The sequence below is a fragment of the Hibiscus syriacus genome, unplaced genomic scaffold (assembly GCF_006381635.1).
Source record: "Hibiscus syriacus cultivar Baekdansim isolate YM2019G1 unplaced genomic scaffold, ASM638163v2 tig00110890_pilon, whole genome shotgun sequence".
Taxonomy (NCBI): domain Eukaryota; kingdom Viridiplantae; phylum Streptophyta; class Magnoliopsida; order Malvales; family Malvaceae; genus Hibiscus; species Hibiscus syriacus.
The window spans coordinates 7,816,967-7,830,875 of record NW_024062900.1 but is presented as its reverse complement, the minus strand read 5'-3'; the positions used below and the strand labels follow the sequence as shown (position 1 = coordinate 7,830,875).

The 13,909-nt window shown below is 33.5% G+C and overlaps 1 long non-coding RNA gene across 1 annotated transcript; it reads left to right on the top strand.

The window, feature by feature from the left end:
- Positions 1–4,974: 4,974 nt before the first annotated feature.
- On the top strand, positions 4,975–11,974 carry LOC120144637. Its single transcript, XR_005518053.1, has 3 exons — positions 4,975–5,153; positions 7,233–7,236; positions 11,964–11,974. It is a non-coding gene; the product is annotated as an uncharacterized LOC120144637 (long non-coding RNA).
- The last annotated feature ends 1,935 nt before the right edge of the window (positions 11,975–13,909 follow it).

Sequence of the window (13,909 nt, the reverse complement as noted above, 5' to 3'; positions counted from 1 at the left end):
CCAATGGAGTGCTCACTGGTTTTGCGTTGCTGATCGCAAACCTTTCTAGTATTTTCTCAACATAACCCCGTTGAGATAGCCACAGTTTCCTTGAGTCTCTGTCCTTGCAAATTTTCATTCAAAGAATTTTCTTTGTAGCACCTAAATCTTTCATATCAAATTCTTGACTCAATAAAGTTTTCAAACCGATAACATCATCCATGTTCTTCGCAGCAATTAACATATCATCAACATACAATAACAGAAAAATAAAAGAACCATCATCAAGGCTCTTAAAATAGACACAACAATCATACTCACATCGGTTATAGCTAATCTTGATCGTATAGGAGTCAAACCGTTTATACCACTGTCTCGGAGACTATTTCAACCCGTATAAAGATTTCTTCAATCTGTAAACTAAATGCCTGTTTTCAGGTTGAGTAAAACCTTCAGGCTACCGCATGTAGATCTGCTCCTCTAAATCACCATGCAAAAAAGCAGTTTTAACATCCATCTACTCTAAATGCAAATCCTAACTAGCCACCAATGCAAGTACTGCTTGGATTGAAGTGTGTCTGACCACATGAGAAAAAATTTCATCATAATCAACTCATTTCTACTGTGATTGCTACCAAACGAGCCTTAAACTTCTCCCCCTCTTTTTCTGTTACTGCTAGTTTCTTCTTATAGACCCATTTGCAACCAATCAGCTTCTTACCCTCAGGAAGGTGAACCAATTCCCATGTACGATTGTGATTCAAAGACTCCATCTCCTCAACCATGGCAGTCATCCACTTGTCGTTTTCCTGCTAGTAACGGCATCATGAAAAGTAATCGGATCATCACTGTTAACAGTAAGTGCAAAAGAGACCAATTCTTCAAAACCCAATCTGTTCGGGGGCTTTATATTCGTCTGTCTCACCCTGTCTCTGGCGAGACAATAATCATGCAAATCATCCGTAGCGGAACCACCAGAAGTCGGTTGAGAAGTTTCTGGTTTCTCAATTGGAAACTGCTCGAAATCCACCACTGTCGTGTCTTTCTTCTGCTGTAACATGGACTGTTCATAAAAAGTAACATCTCTACTAATCACAATTTTCTTCGCAACTGGATCCCAAAAATTGAATCCTTTGACACCTTTCTTGTAACCAAAAAAAATGCACTCATTCGATTTTGCATCAGGTTTTGATCTCTCATCAGCAGGTACATGCACATAAGCATGACAACCAAAAATCCGTAAGTGATCAAAACTAACATCATGACCAGTCCATATCAATTCTGTAACTTTCCCAGCCAATGATTCCCTTAGCGATCTGTTTATAAGATAACACACCATGTTAACAGCCTCAGCCCACAAGTGTTTGGGAAACCTCGTGTTCAACCGCAAACATTTGGCTCTTTTATTCAACGACATATTCATCCGTTCCTCAACACATTCTGTTGTGGTGTCTTGCGCACTGTAAAATGCCTCTTGATCCCATGCTCCTTACAGAAGTTTAGAAACTGTGAATCTGTGTACTCCATACCATTGTCAGATCGCAAAAACTTGATTTTTCTTCCTGTTTGGTTTTCTACCTCATCTTTTCACAGCTTGAACTTCTCAAAAACATCATACTTCTGTTTCAAAAATTACACCCAAACTTTCCTTTAAAAATCATCAATAAAGGTAACATAATACCGAGATCCACCCAAAGACGATGTCGTGGAAGGCCCCCATACATCATAATGCACATAATCAAGAATCCCTTCAGTTGTGTGCTTCGCGGTCTTGAAACGAACTTTAGTCTGTTTACCAAGAACACAATACTTGCAAAAGTCGAGCTTACAGGTAACAGATTTCTTTTATGTAACTCAGCCATACTACGTTCACTAAGATAAGAAAGACGTATATGCCACAGTTTGGTAGTATCATCACAGGACTCAATCGAATGAACTCCACCTACAACGGTACTCCCTAACAATCTGTAAATATTCCCTGCACTCATCTTTCCTTTCATCACAGTCAAAGCTCCTTTAACAATCCGAATGGTTTCCCTATCATCATCAGCCTTAGGGATAAAACCATTCTTGTGCAAAGTCCCCAAAGAAATCAAATTCTTCTTCAAATCTGGGATATGTCGAAAACCACTCAACGTCCGAACAGAGCCATCATACATCTTAATTCTGACCTAACCAATACCAACATTATTGCAACATCGATTATCGCCCAAATAAACAGAACCAGAATTAACCGACCTGTATGTCAAAAACCATTCCCTATTTGGCGTGATGTGATAAGAACATCCAAAATCAAGAATCCAAACATCCGTCAATTGAGTCGTTGAAATAGAGAGCATATCACCCTCGCTGTAATCAGAATTATCATCCTCGACCACATTCACAGACTTGGATGAGTCATCACGCTTCTCATCAGTCTGCTTTTTTAACTTCGGACAGGCTCGCTTCATATGTCCTGCCTCCTTGCACTTGTAATAGTGAATTGTCTTCTTGTCCCTAGATTTGGATCTGGAATTCCGCTTCCCAGACCTTGTCTTCTCTGGCTTCTGTCCATGATCTCGTTTACCCTTGACATATAAGCTATCGGCTTGAGAGCTTTCCCTTGCATTCTGCTTCTGTTGGTTGTGAGCCAACAAGGCTGCAGTAATCTCCTCAACGTTGATAGTCTCTTTCCCATATGTAAGAGTAGTCACCATGTGTTCGTTATGTGTTCGTAAGAGGGAGGTAACGAACACGACAGAATCTTCACTCCGCTCCATTCCCTGTCCTCTTTACCGGTATATTTATGAGCCATACCTAACATGTATAACTTCATTATTGTCCATTTCCACTTTTAGCTTACAAATGCCTCGGTTCCTGACGATTTCAAGACCATCCAGAACACTCCAGAGCTTAGCGTGGAGGACGGGGCATTGGCCAATGTTCCTGCAATATCCATCTACCCATTCTTTATTGGTATCCCAGAGAGCTTTTCCGCTAGCAGCCTTCATCGTTGTTGGTTGTATGGCACCATTGGTGTTGAGCTTAAAGGCTCCATTGGCAGGAGGTTTCCACTGCTGGTTTCGAATTATCTTGGCCTGGGAGGCGGTACTAGACTGGCTGGATTTAATACAACCTGCCAGGCCATAGCCTCATGAATAATGTTAAGATAGGACCCATGGGACACATTTTTACTCTATGTGACCCAAAAAAATGTTATTTATCTAAAAAAATGTTATTTAGCTTTAATTTTTGCAATTAAATTAAAAATAGGTATTGTTCCCGTACATTAATCTAATATTTATGTTTTCTTGAAAAATATTAAATTTAAAAATAAGTTTATAAAAAAAATTCAAAGCGGATAATATAGGATATGCCTATTTGTCATCATTTTAACGTTCATTTCATCCATTAAACACACAACTAGAATAATGCAAGACACGATGAAGAATATTATTGGATTGATTCATGTTTTGAACTTTAGAAGATGTGAGCATGAGAATGAAGGGCCCCATCCCCTTTATTTGTGGAGGGTGGCTCCTAAACAAATGATAAGTATACAAAGGATCAAGTTTTATTTAATTGAAATATTAATCTAATTATATATTGGGTAAACTATATGTTTAGTACCTAAATTATTACTTTTATTCCATTTTGATATATAAACTTTAATTTTTTTAAACATACCTAACATTTAGTTTAAGTTCCATTTTAGTACATTGTCATTTAAAACTTAACAGTAATGTTGAAGTGTCATCATAAGGTAATATTATGTCATCATTAAAAAATAAAGAAATACCACATCAATAGTTTTGTTGAGGTTTTATTGGCATGTACCAAAATGAAACTTAAACTAATCATTAGGTATGATTTTGGAAAAAAAATAAAACTAGATATCAAAATGAAATCAAAGTGATAATTTAGGTACTAAACATATAATTTACCCTTATATTTTTATAATTGTTATTTAAAAAATCATTATTTGTTTTTTTATAGGACCGACCTAAAACAAAACAAAACAAAATCCATACTTGAATAAACTCAAACCAAATTTAATTAAACATATAGATTATTCGACGTGTATATATATATATATTATTACAAAAGGAGTGAAAACAGTAAACTAGCTAAGCAATGGCTATGTCCAAATCATCCTACAAAATTGATTTAACTTTAACAGGAGTATTGAACCGATTCCGACCAAAGGTAAGCGTCCATGAAAACTTCACCATAGCGTCCGCAACCTTAAATATATTAAATCATTCTCTTTCTTTTGTTTTACCTCTTCAATCTCAAGAGAAGAGCCATCAATCTCTCTAATCGCCCTCTTCTTCCCACCGTTACTAATTTTAGCCCCACGGTAACTACTCTTTATTTTACTTATTCAATTGGTGGCCTTCCCATTTACTGTTTTTGCATTTACCATGCAGCCTTGTCAACTGAGTTTGAAAAGGGAGACTGCAGATAAGCTGCCCACGGTGTTATTTGATGATGAGTTGAGCACAAGGGATACGCTGTAAGTTTTCATATTTATCTGGGTTCCCCCGGGGGGCGAAGTTTTCAATGCAAAAAGACCCGACCCGGTTGACCCGATCCGTCGACCCGAATCTAAAAAATCGGTATTTAAAAAAAAGACCCGACATTTTCCGGGTCGGGATCAGATCACAAAATTGAATTTTTCCAGGTACCTGATTAGCTGGGTACCCGGTTAAGGATTTTTTTATATATAAAATAATATTATATTATTATATATTTAATTATTAATAATATAGTATTATATATTTTATATATATAATATTATTATATTATTAATTATTAATAATATTCTATTTTTATATATTTAATTTTTAATAATATTATATATACATTTAATTTTATTTTTTTAATTAATAATTTGAAAATAAAAAAAATTGGGTATCTAGGTACTCGAAATATAGGTATTCACATCATCCCGGTCGGGACACGGGCCGAGAAATCAATTACCCAGATTTGCACACCAGGTTTTCATATTTATCATTTTTTTAGTTCAATTATTCCCCAAGTCCCTGTACTCTTCCGACTTTTGAATTGAGAACACATATTCAAGTTCACTGGAAATCAATTAACAGTGTTATCCATTGGTCTTCTATTTTTAAGTTAGACAAGAAGAGAGACAAAAATCCTGGAATTATAATCTAAGATACTTGATGTTAAAAGTCTAAAGGTGCAAGAACTGGGGGCATAATTAGACCACCACTTTCTGTTTTTTTTATATCAGTTTGAGGGTGTTTGCATTACTGTTGATCTTGGTTTTCTGTTATAGATAATTTTATCAGAAACAAATCACAGACAAAGGTAAGGGGCTGATAGGGTCCTTGTCCCCTTCTAAAAAATGGAAATAAAATGTTATTTTAGTCCACTTTAAAATTTTAAGTTTAGATAATGATAAAATTGTATTATGATTTCCCATAAATGATAAAATTTTAATTTAATTATTTTAAAATTATAAAACTATAAAGTAAATCAACGGTAAAATTGTTTTTAATCATTGAGAGAGAAAAATTAATTTACCCCTGACCTCAAAAAATCTTGACTCTGTCAGTGTAACTAAAAGACATTAACCCATCAATGGCCTAAATAGTAACTATTAAAAAAATTCTAAATAGATATTCCAAAAATATTAAAAAAAGATAAAATACATTAGGTTGAATTTCTGTTGTCTAACAATCCAATATGCCCTACACCATGTGCTTTTGACCATATATATCTAAAATTGGTAAAAGATGATTGTATGGAAATTTGAGCATCAACAAAGTGGGTGGCCATCTCAGAAAAGGCATAGATGAGGACTTAATTTCCAGAATCTAATGCTTTTCATTTTTAATTAACCATAAACTACGGAGAAATTAACAAATGAATAAGGGCCATCCATGTCAAAGTACAGAATCAATCCCATGCTGAATTCCTTTTTCAAATACAAGTATATAATTCCTGGTATTTTTTTGTGAATGATTAGTAGTAAATTGTATTGCTTTTGTACTAAATGAATGCACACCTTTTTGGTAAAAATATATAAATAGATGCAGCGTCTGCTTAAGTGAATTTGAGGTGAAAGAGGAATTGCTGCTACTCCCATCGTGTTTCACATTGAATGCATGCATGGTTGGCTACGTTCCGACTCTACTTGTCCGCTTTGTAGAGGTTGTGTTTCCCTTACCATCACCACCACTCCAACTGAATCTGCCGTCTTAGCCCCTTTCTCTTGTTTATTCACATCAACTATAAGTTTATTTTATTCTTCCATCAATTATACGTTTAAATAGTTGGAAAATAACAACTCGTCCCAATGGGAATGTTATCCTCCTTAGAGGTCATGAGTTCAAACAGTTGTGTCTACATGTGTGTGGGTGTGTGCGTTGTTAATAACTAAATTTTTTTTGAATATATGTTATCTTATAATCATCATAGACTATAAAAAAACATTGGAGAATAGAAGAATATTATGACACTTGTGACTAGAAAGTAAAAATGTTTGTAGATGTGAACAGGGGCGGAGCCATAATTAATTATTGACAGGAGCCAAAATCAAATCATCGCCTGAACCAAAATAAATTTTTATCTAACATAATTCTTCTTCTTTTTTTAATTTTAAAAAATAATAAATATATGTGTGTATATATATTTGGCTGAATCTAGAACTCAACTAGTATAACTTTTGAACATAATTCATTAGAGTATATTTATTAGGTTAACTACACTGACTATCACTTTTCCTTCTTGGCATATCTTACTTTGGTCAATGATTTGGTCATCTACATTATACATTATTGATTTATTATATTTTGGTCGTTGGTCATAAAATAAATGTATATGTCAATTTAGTTAAAAATAATAATTTATTTGAAATTTTATAAAATAAATAGAGCATGCATGATACCTAGCGATTGCTAAGTTGATGCTACCAATCAAGATGTTCTCTATCAAATATCAATCGTGCATCTTGAGAGAACAAATTACCTACCCAACACATAGATAAAAAGAGTTCAAACCAACAAAAACAATGAAAGAAATCAAATATATCTATCAAGTATCAACCAATGTTAGGGTAGGAGCTACTAAACTTGGTGTGTTTCTAAAATGATTGGACAAACAAATTCAAAACACAAACACATTCACAGGCCAAGTCATAATATTCATAGTCTGAATGAAATGCAAATATAAATCCACTCATATGTCTTATACCGCACAAAAATTAGGTTCCCAAAATCATTCTCTACTAACATCTCCGAAGTGAGGTCCGTCAAAAAAGCAAAATACCACTAAATCTGAAGTGAAATTCACTCTGTGTAAATACACTGAACTTTCCCTGTCAATCTCAGTCCAATATGACATAACATAATTTTTATTTTCGAATTTCAATACAATTATAAAAAAAATTACATAATTTTAAAATTCGAATACATAGCATAAGATTAAAACCGATAAAGAACGTGTCACATAACATACTTATATGAATTGTATTTAATAATACAATAACACGGAACAATCATGCTTCAATTCAAACAATTAACTAGTAATGATCGTAATGACTTCCACGGTCAGCTCAAACAGTGAATCAACCAGAATCAATTCCTACTAATTAATTTAATACATGAATTAATATAATAAATAATATCATCGACATTAAAAAGAACGTTGACTGAAACTCAAGGTCAATTCGAATAACCTAGTCGATTCAAAATTTACAAGGATCGAGGAGGACAGTAACTCAATTCTCGATTTGATTTCTCTTACAAAAATCGTATGTCCGAATTAGAATCCCAAAAATACAAATTCCCAGGCTAAGAATAATTTAACGACGACAATTTAAAATTTTCCTATTCGAATTGGGGAACCAGCAGTGGGGTTTGGTTCAAATATGAGGGCTGCAAGATCGGGTGAAATGGAACAGCCGGAGATGGAGCTACACCGACAGCAGTCCCAAGGGCCAGCGACCTCACGGCCGGCTTCTCCGTGGAAATGGTCGGAAAAAGTAAAAATAAAACCGATAGTGGCCGTAGGAGCTCCCACGGTGAAACCAGGGCCTGCCCGGCTGCGAACCAGGCCGGTTAGGCCTTCTCCACGCGACGCACGACCATTTAACGGCCACAACGACCACGAACGGGCCACACAGCGACTGTGCGATGAGTTTTACTGCAGTGGTTCCCGATTCCTTGAGGGGTCGTCGTTATTCGAGTGGCCACGCAAGGGAAAAGACTCAATAAAGACTCACCGACGGCAAAGCCTCAACGATCAGAGATTATTGAAAGATGGAGAGGCAGAGGAAGCAAATGAAGGGAAGGTGGGGGGGGGGGGACATAGAATACTACCGAGGGGTTTTTAAAGTGGGATTGGGTTAACTAAATTGGTATAATCGCAAAGTTAGTCCTCAAATAGCTTTGGGTTTACAAAATGTGCTACAATTATTTGTTTTTGCAATTTGGTCACGAAAATTAAATTAGGGATTTGGAGGAAAATTCTAAAATTCTAGGATTTCTAATTGAGAATTATTTAGGGTGTTACAATAGTCCAAATTAAAAAACTATTTCTTTAAAGAAAATGCAGTCATATTTATAATGCACTCTTATTTTCTAAAAAAATTAATAGGTGAATAGATTGTATATTCAAAGATTTAAATCTCGAATTTACTAAACATCATCAAAACTAACTATGCTAACAGCTAAATCTCAGTCTCTCATATTCACGAAAAAAAATCTTGACAAATTTGTCTATTCTACTCAAATACTACATAAAAAGCCATAAATGAAATGGTGTTATTGCAACCAAAAAAAAATTAATGGGACTGTAACCGATGACGTTACCACCAAAAACAAAATATGACACTATTCAAAATACTTGCTTTACACTTACTGAATCCTCCTACAAAATTTCATTTGCATTTTCTTTTAAAAAGTATTGTTTTAAAAATATAAAAATTAATAGAACAGAAAATCATATATATAAACTAAATAATACATTACAATTTACAAGTACAAAAATTTGCTCACCCTTCAACTCATACTCATAGCGTAGACAATTCATTCAAAGCCTCTCTCAACTTTTGCATTATTTTAAAACTTTTTTCAAAAATATACATCGCATTAAGTGTAAATTCAAGCTAACTCCATTTCTTCTTAATATCTATAATACAATCAACAAAAATAACCATTTTTATCTTCTCAATATCACCCCAATATTTTTCATATTTATCTTTCATCCTCATGGCCATAACACTAAAGTCAAACATCATCATTTAATTGAACATCTCGCAAAAATATATTAATTTTAGTAAGTTCATCATACAAATTGTTAGATATAACATATGAAGTGCCTGCAACTCACAAAAGGACTTCATCAAAGTGTACTCAAAAATAGTTGGTCAGTCCTCTCTTAACTGAAGTTCAACTTTAAAATTGTATTTTGGTCCTTAAATCTCTCAAAAACTCTCTCAGAATTCTGAACAGTGTCTAACTTAAAATAAGTTGAGTTTCACCTAGTACAAACATCAAGACATAACATATTTTTGCTCTCAATATTTTTCATTTCAACAAACTTCATGAATTTTTTTTAATCTAACTAGAGATTGTCTCATATATTTCACAGCTCCTACAACACGTGCAACATGTTTATAATACGTGCAATGCATCTTATATGAAGGTATTTATCATTTGCAATGCAACCATTTGAGAACTAAATTTTTTTCTTAAATAAGTAATAGTAACATCATTTGAAGTTGCATTGTCAACTGTAATAGTGAATAACTTATCAATCTCTCAATCCAATCAGTATTTCTCAATCATCATTCCAATAGCATCTTTCTTATGACTAAAAATTAAATAAAATTTTATAATTTTTTATTTAATTTTTTATCACTATTATTAAAATGTACAATGAGACACGATAATTAACTCTTTGAATAGTGGTCTATGTATTGGTAGTTGAATAAATTTTAGAACATGTACTTTTTCAAATACAGTTTCAGCTTAACTCTCTTATCTAAGTACAAATAATAAATATCTCTAGTTATAGTCAATATTGAATGAATACGAAACTTGGAACATGCTATAGACATAAATTTCTTAAATCCTTCATTTTCAACAAACTTGAAATGAATTCACCAATCACAATCATTTGGACTAAAAATTTTTTAATTGCTTCTTGATCAGTGAGATGTCCCACTTTTTCTTCAAGACCCTTATTTGATAATATTAAATTACTTTAATGAGTGTGAACAGTATTTTTAGGATTTTTCTTACATTGCATTATGTGATACATTAATGATCCAATTTCATTTTTTTTTCATTGCAACAAAGTTCTTTGTCACAATAATTGCATCTATTCTTACTTTAACCCTTACCATTAACAAACTTAGTAAAAGAGACTGTACTTCTAACCTTAAAGTAATGACTTTCCGTTTAATTGTAATCGTTTTTGTGTTTTTTATTTTACTTGATGCTTCATCCGTTGAATTTGTAGAATTTGTTAAAGGGTGAAACACTGCTCTTAACAGATGCTATTATATTGGACATTTACACCAAAATAAATTTGATAAATATTATTAAAAAATAAATTAATTAAATTGCATAACTTCTTTATAAATCAGAATGTACTCATCAAAATAATAAATTAACCTCCTAAATAATGAACCAGAATGCAATAAATTATAAATGTTGACTAGAAAAAATAATTATTAATCATATCATTAATTTGCTTTAAAATCTACACTAATAATCCAAACACAAATACTGTCAGAATATGACTTTTCATAAATTATTACAATATGTTTGACCATTCACCACACGATTCTTTTGCAAAAGCTAAATGATTATTAATCATAAATTTCCATTTAAATCAATAGTAATCTATCATTAATTTGTTTTAAAATCAAACAGGTTAATCTTGAACAGTAATTTCAAGATTAGTCGTTAAATATTCCATTGTGAGATGGGATAATCTGTCAAGAACTCTACTTCTTTACAACACATTATTATTGTTTGTTTTTCAGCTTAACATAATATAGTATATTTATATTTTATATATATTTTATTAAAATTAATATAAATTTTATTAAGTTTAATTATGTTATTAATTATCATATAAGTCAATACAGAGATTAAAATTAACTAAGTCTTTGTATTTTAAAAAGTTTATTATTATATTGTATGATCAAAAATTAAAATTTTAACAATTAATATGTCTAAGATTGAAATGAACTAAAATAAAATAAAATAACATAATTTATAATTTATGCATAATATTAAAAATAATTATGTTATCTACTTGTAACACCCTAATCTAATCCGACCCGAAGATCCATGGATTACGATGTCACACGAAACCATCAAAATGATTAACCCGAACTTTCTTTTTAAACCATTTATAAAACATCAAAAATATCATTCATCATAATGTAAATAAAGATTCATGATTCAAGTTTACAAAATACGAGAGTCTCCCGAATAGTACAAATACTTTCATTGAGTTTATAAACAAAAAATAAAGTTATGACTCGAGTAATTACAAGGTCCACATAAATATGTGCCCTCTAACAGACTCAATACATACTTTAAAACAACTGATCTGGAATGTATCGGTACAGTAGCGTCCTCGTCGATCCTCTAATGACCTACGCACAAAACACATTCCATACGCTGAGCTCACAAGCTCAATGCCATGTTAATAACTATGCAATACAACATGCATTCATTACATGAACATGACGTTGCATAAAGTCATATTATGCAAAAATACATCAACAAACATGAGATAAGTCCAGCGATGCGGTCGGACGAATTTTAAGTCCATCTCGGACAACACACTAGCCTATCTTGAAATAGAGTAGTCTCTGGGTAAGAACCAAAATTTTACGTGTATCGAAACTTATCTCCCTTGTTTATCCTGCCTACTCAAGAGTTTTGGGGTACGGATAGGAATTTTACGTGCATCAGAAGCTCACATCCCGAACCACAACGACTCCCGAGTAAGAGATACGATCCAAAATTTTACGTGCATCGGATGTGTACCTAATCAAACAGTATCCGGATATTTCGTATAGAGGACGATCATCATAAAACTAGAGTAACTCGGGAGTCCTGGCCGTTTCCTGAGTGACATACAATGGAAATTCTTATTTCGTCCTAACTTGCTTAGTTTCTATGTGTGAATTTAGTAATATTGATTATTTCCACTTGTATTCGGGTGTATAAAGTTTATACGACCACAAACTCTAAATTCAAACACTTGATTCATCTAGCAAAAAATTGCCTAAGCCATGACGAGAATATCGATATTGTGCCATTAGTATCGATGATCAGGGTGAGTATTGAGACCAAGAATAGCTTCGATGATTGGAAAATGCCTTTGTATTGATACTCCTATGGGGGTATGGATACTCTACCCTTGGTATCGATACTCCTACGAGTATCGGTACCAAAAAATGGCTACTAGAATCCTAAACTTATTTTCAGTATCGAGACCAGACCACTAGTATCCATACTCCTTGAACGAGTATCCATACTACCCTTACAAAAATCTATTATTTTTACACTTCGAGGAGAACATTATTGGTATTTCTCTTCCAGTACCGATACTGACGACCTGGAGTGCTCTATTTTGGACATGAACTTATATTTCACTCTCACTCATTCACTCCTCAAAGGCTAGAAAATGTTATTAGAGTCTTATTTAGGGCCTTAAGGGTCAAAAAGAGTCATCTTTAATGCTTACAAACATCAAACATAAAATTTACGATTGATTTACTCTAGCATGCTTCATGAGCTACACAATCCATCTATGCACATTAATGACCTACATATGGTATGGACAAGTTAGAAACATGTTACTTTGATGCTTAGTTGTTGGAAACTTCCTTAACTTACCTAAGCACTAGCTTCTCCTTGCCCCTTGCCTAAGAACTCTCTCATTGCTCTTTCACTAAAAAATAATGAAAATGAATTGTTAACTAATTTTGGGTCTCAGGATGAAGCTAAAATTATTTCCTTATAGCTCAAATCTCATAAACTGAGCTAGAACCTAAGGTTCCACAAACCCTTACTAAAACCCATTTTTGGATAGCTAGCCAAAACTTGCAAATGAGAACTTGAAAGGAAGCTTGGAAGATGTGGAGTATGGATTTTACCTTGAAATTCTCAAATGATGCTTGTGCTTCTTAAAGCTTCTAATTTTTCATTGGTTCTTGAGGAAGAAGAATGGAGACGAAGACTGTAGAGAAAGAAAAAAGGTTGAGGTGAAAAAGAGAAGAAGATTCAGACAGTGATATCATCAACAATTAAGGGAAATCAATCTTTGGTTTGAAAAATGGGTTATTTGCTCATTTGGTTCATGATTAAAGACACATTTTATTATGGTTTAATTGGCTCAACACAAGCCTAAACACAAAAATTCTTGGACCAAGACTCCCTTGAAACTAATGGATTTATCTAAAGTCTCTCTCATGTTAGCCCAAAATGCCTAACCCAGGATTCAGGGTGTTACAACTCTCCCTCCTAAGAAGAAATTTCATCCTTGAAATTTACCTAAATAGAAGATGTGAGGATATTGAAGTTGCATATCCTCTTCGATTTCCCAAGTTACTTTCTTTGCACCATGGTTCCTCCAGAAAACTTTCACCAAAGGTATTTTCTTGCTCCTCAATTCCTTGATGCCTTTCGCTAAGATCTTGATCGGATCTTCCTCGTAGGTCATGTATTAACATACCTCGATCTGCTCCAAGGGTATGACATGGAATAGATCGAATTGGTATCTCCTAAACATGGACACATGAAATACGTTATGGATGCGCTCTAGTTCTGAAAGTAAGGTCAATCGATAAACCACTGGACCAACCCTCTCCAATACTTCGTAGGGTCCTATGAAACGTGGAATCAACTTTCCTTTACGTCTGAACCAAAATACCTTTTTCCATGGGGAAACC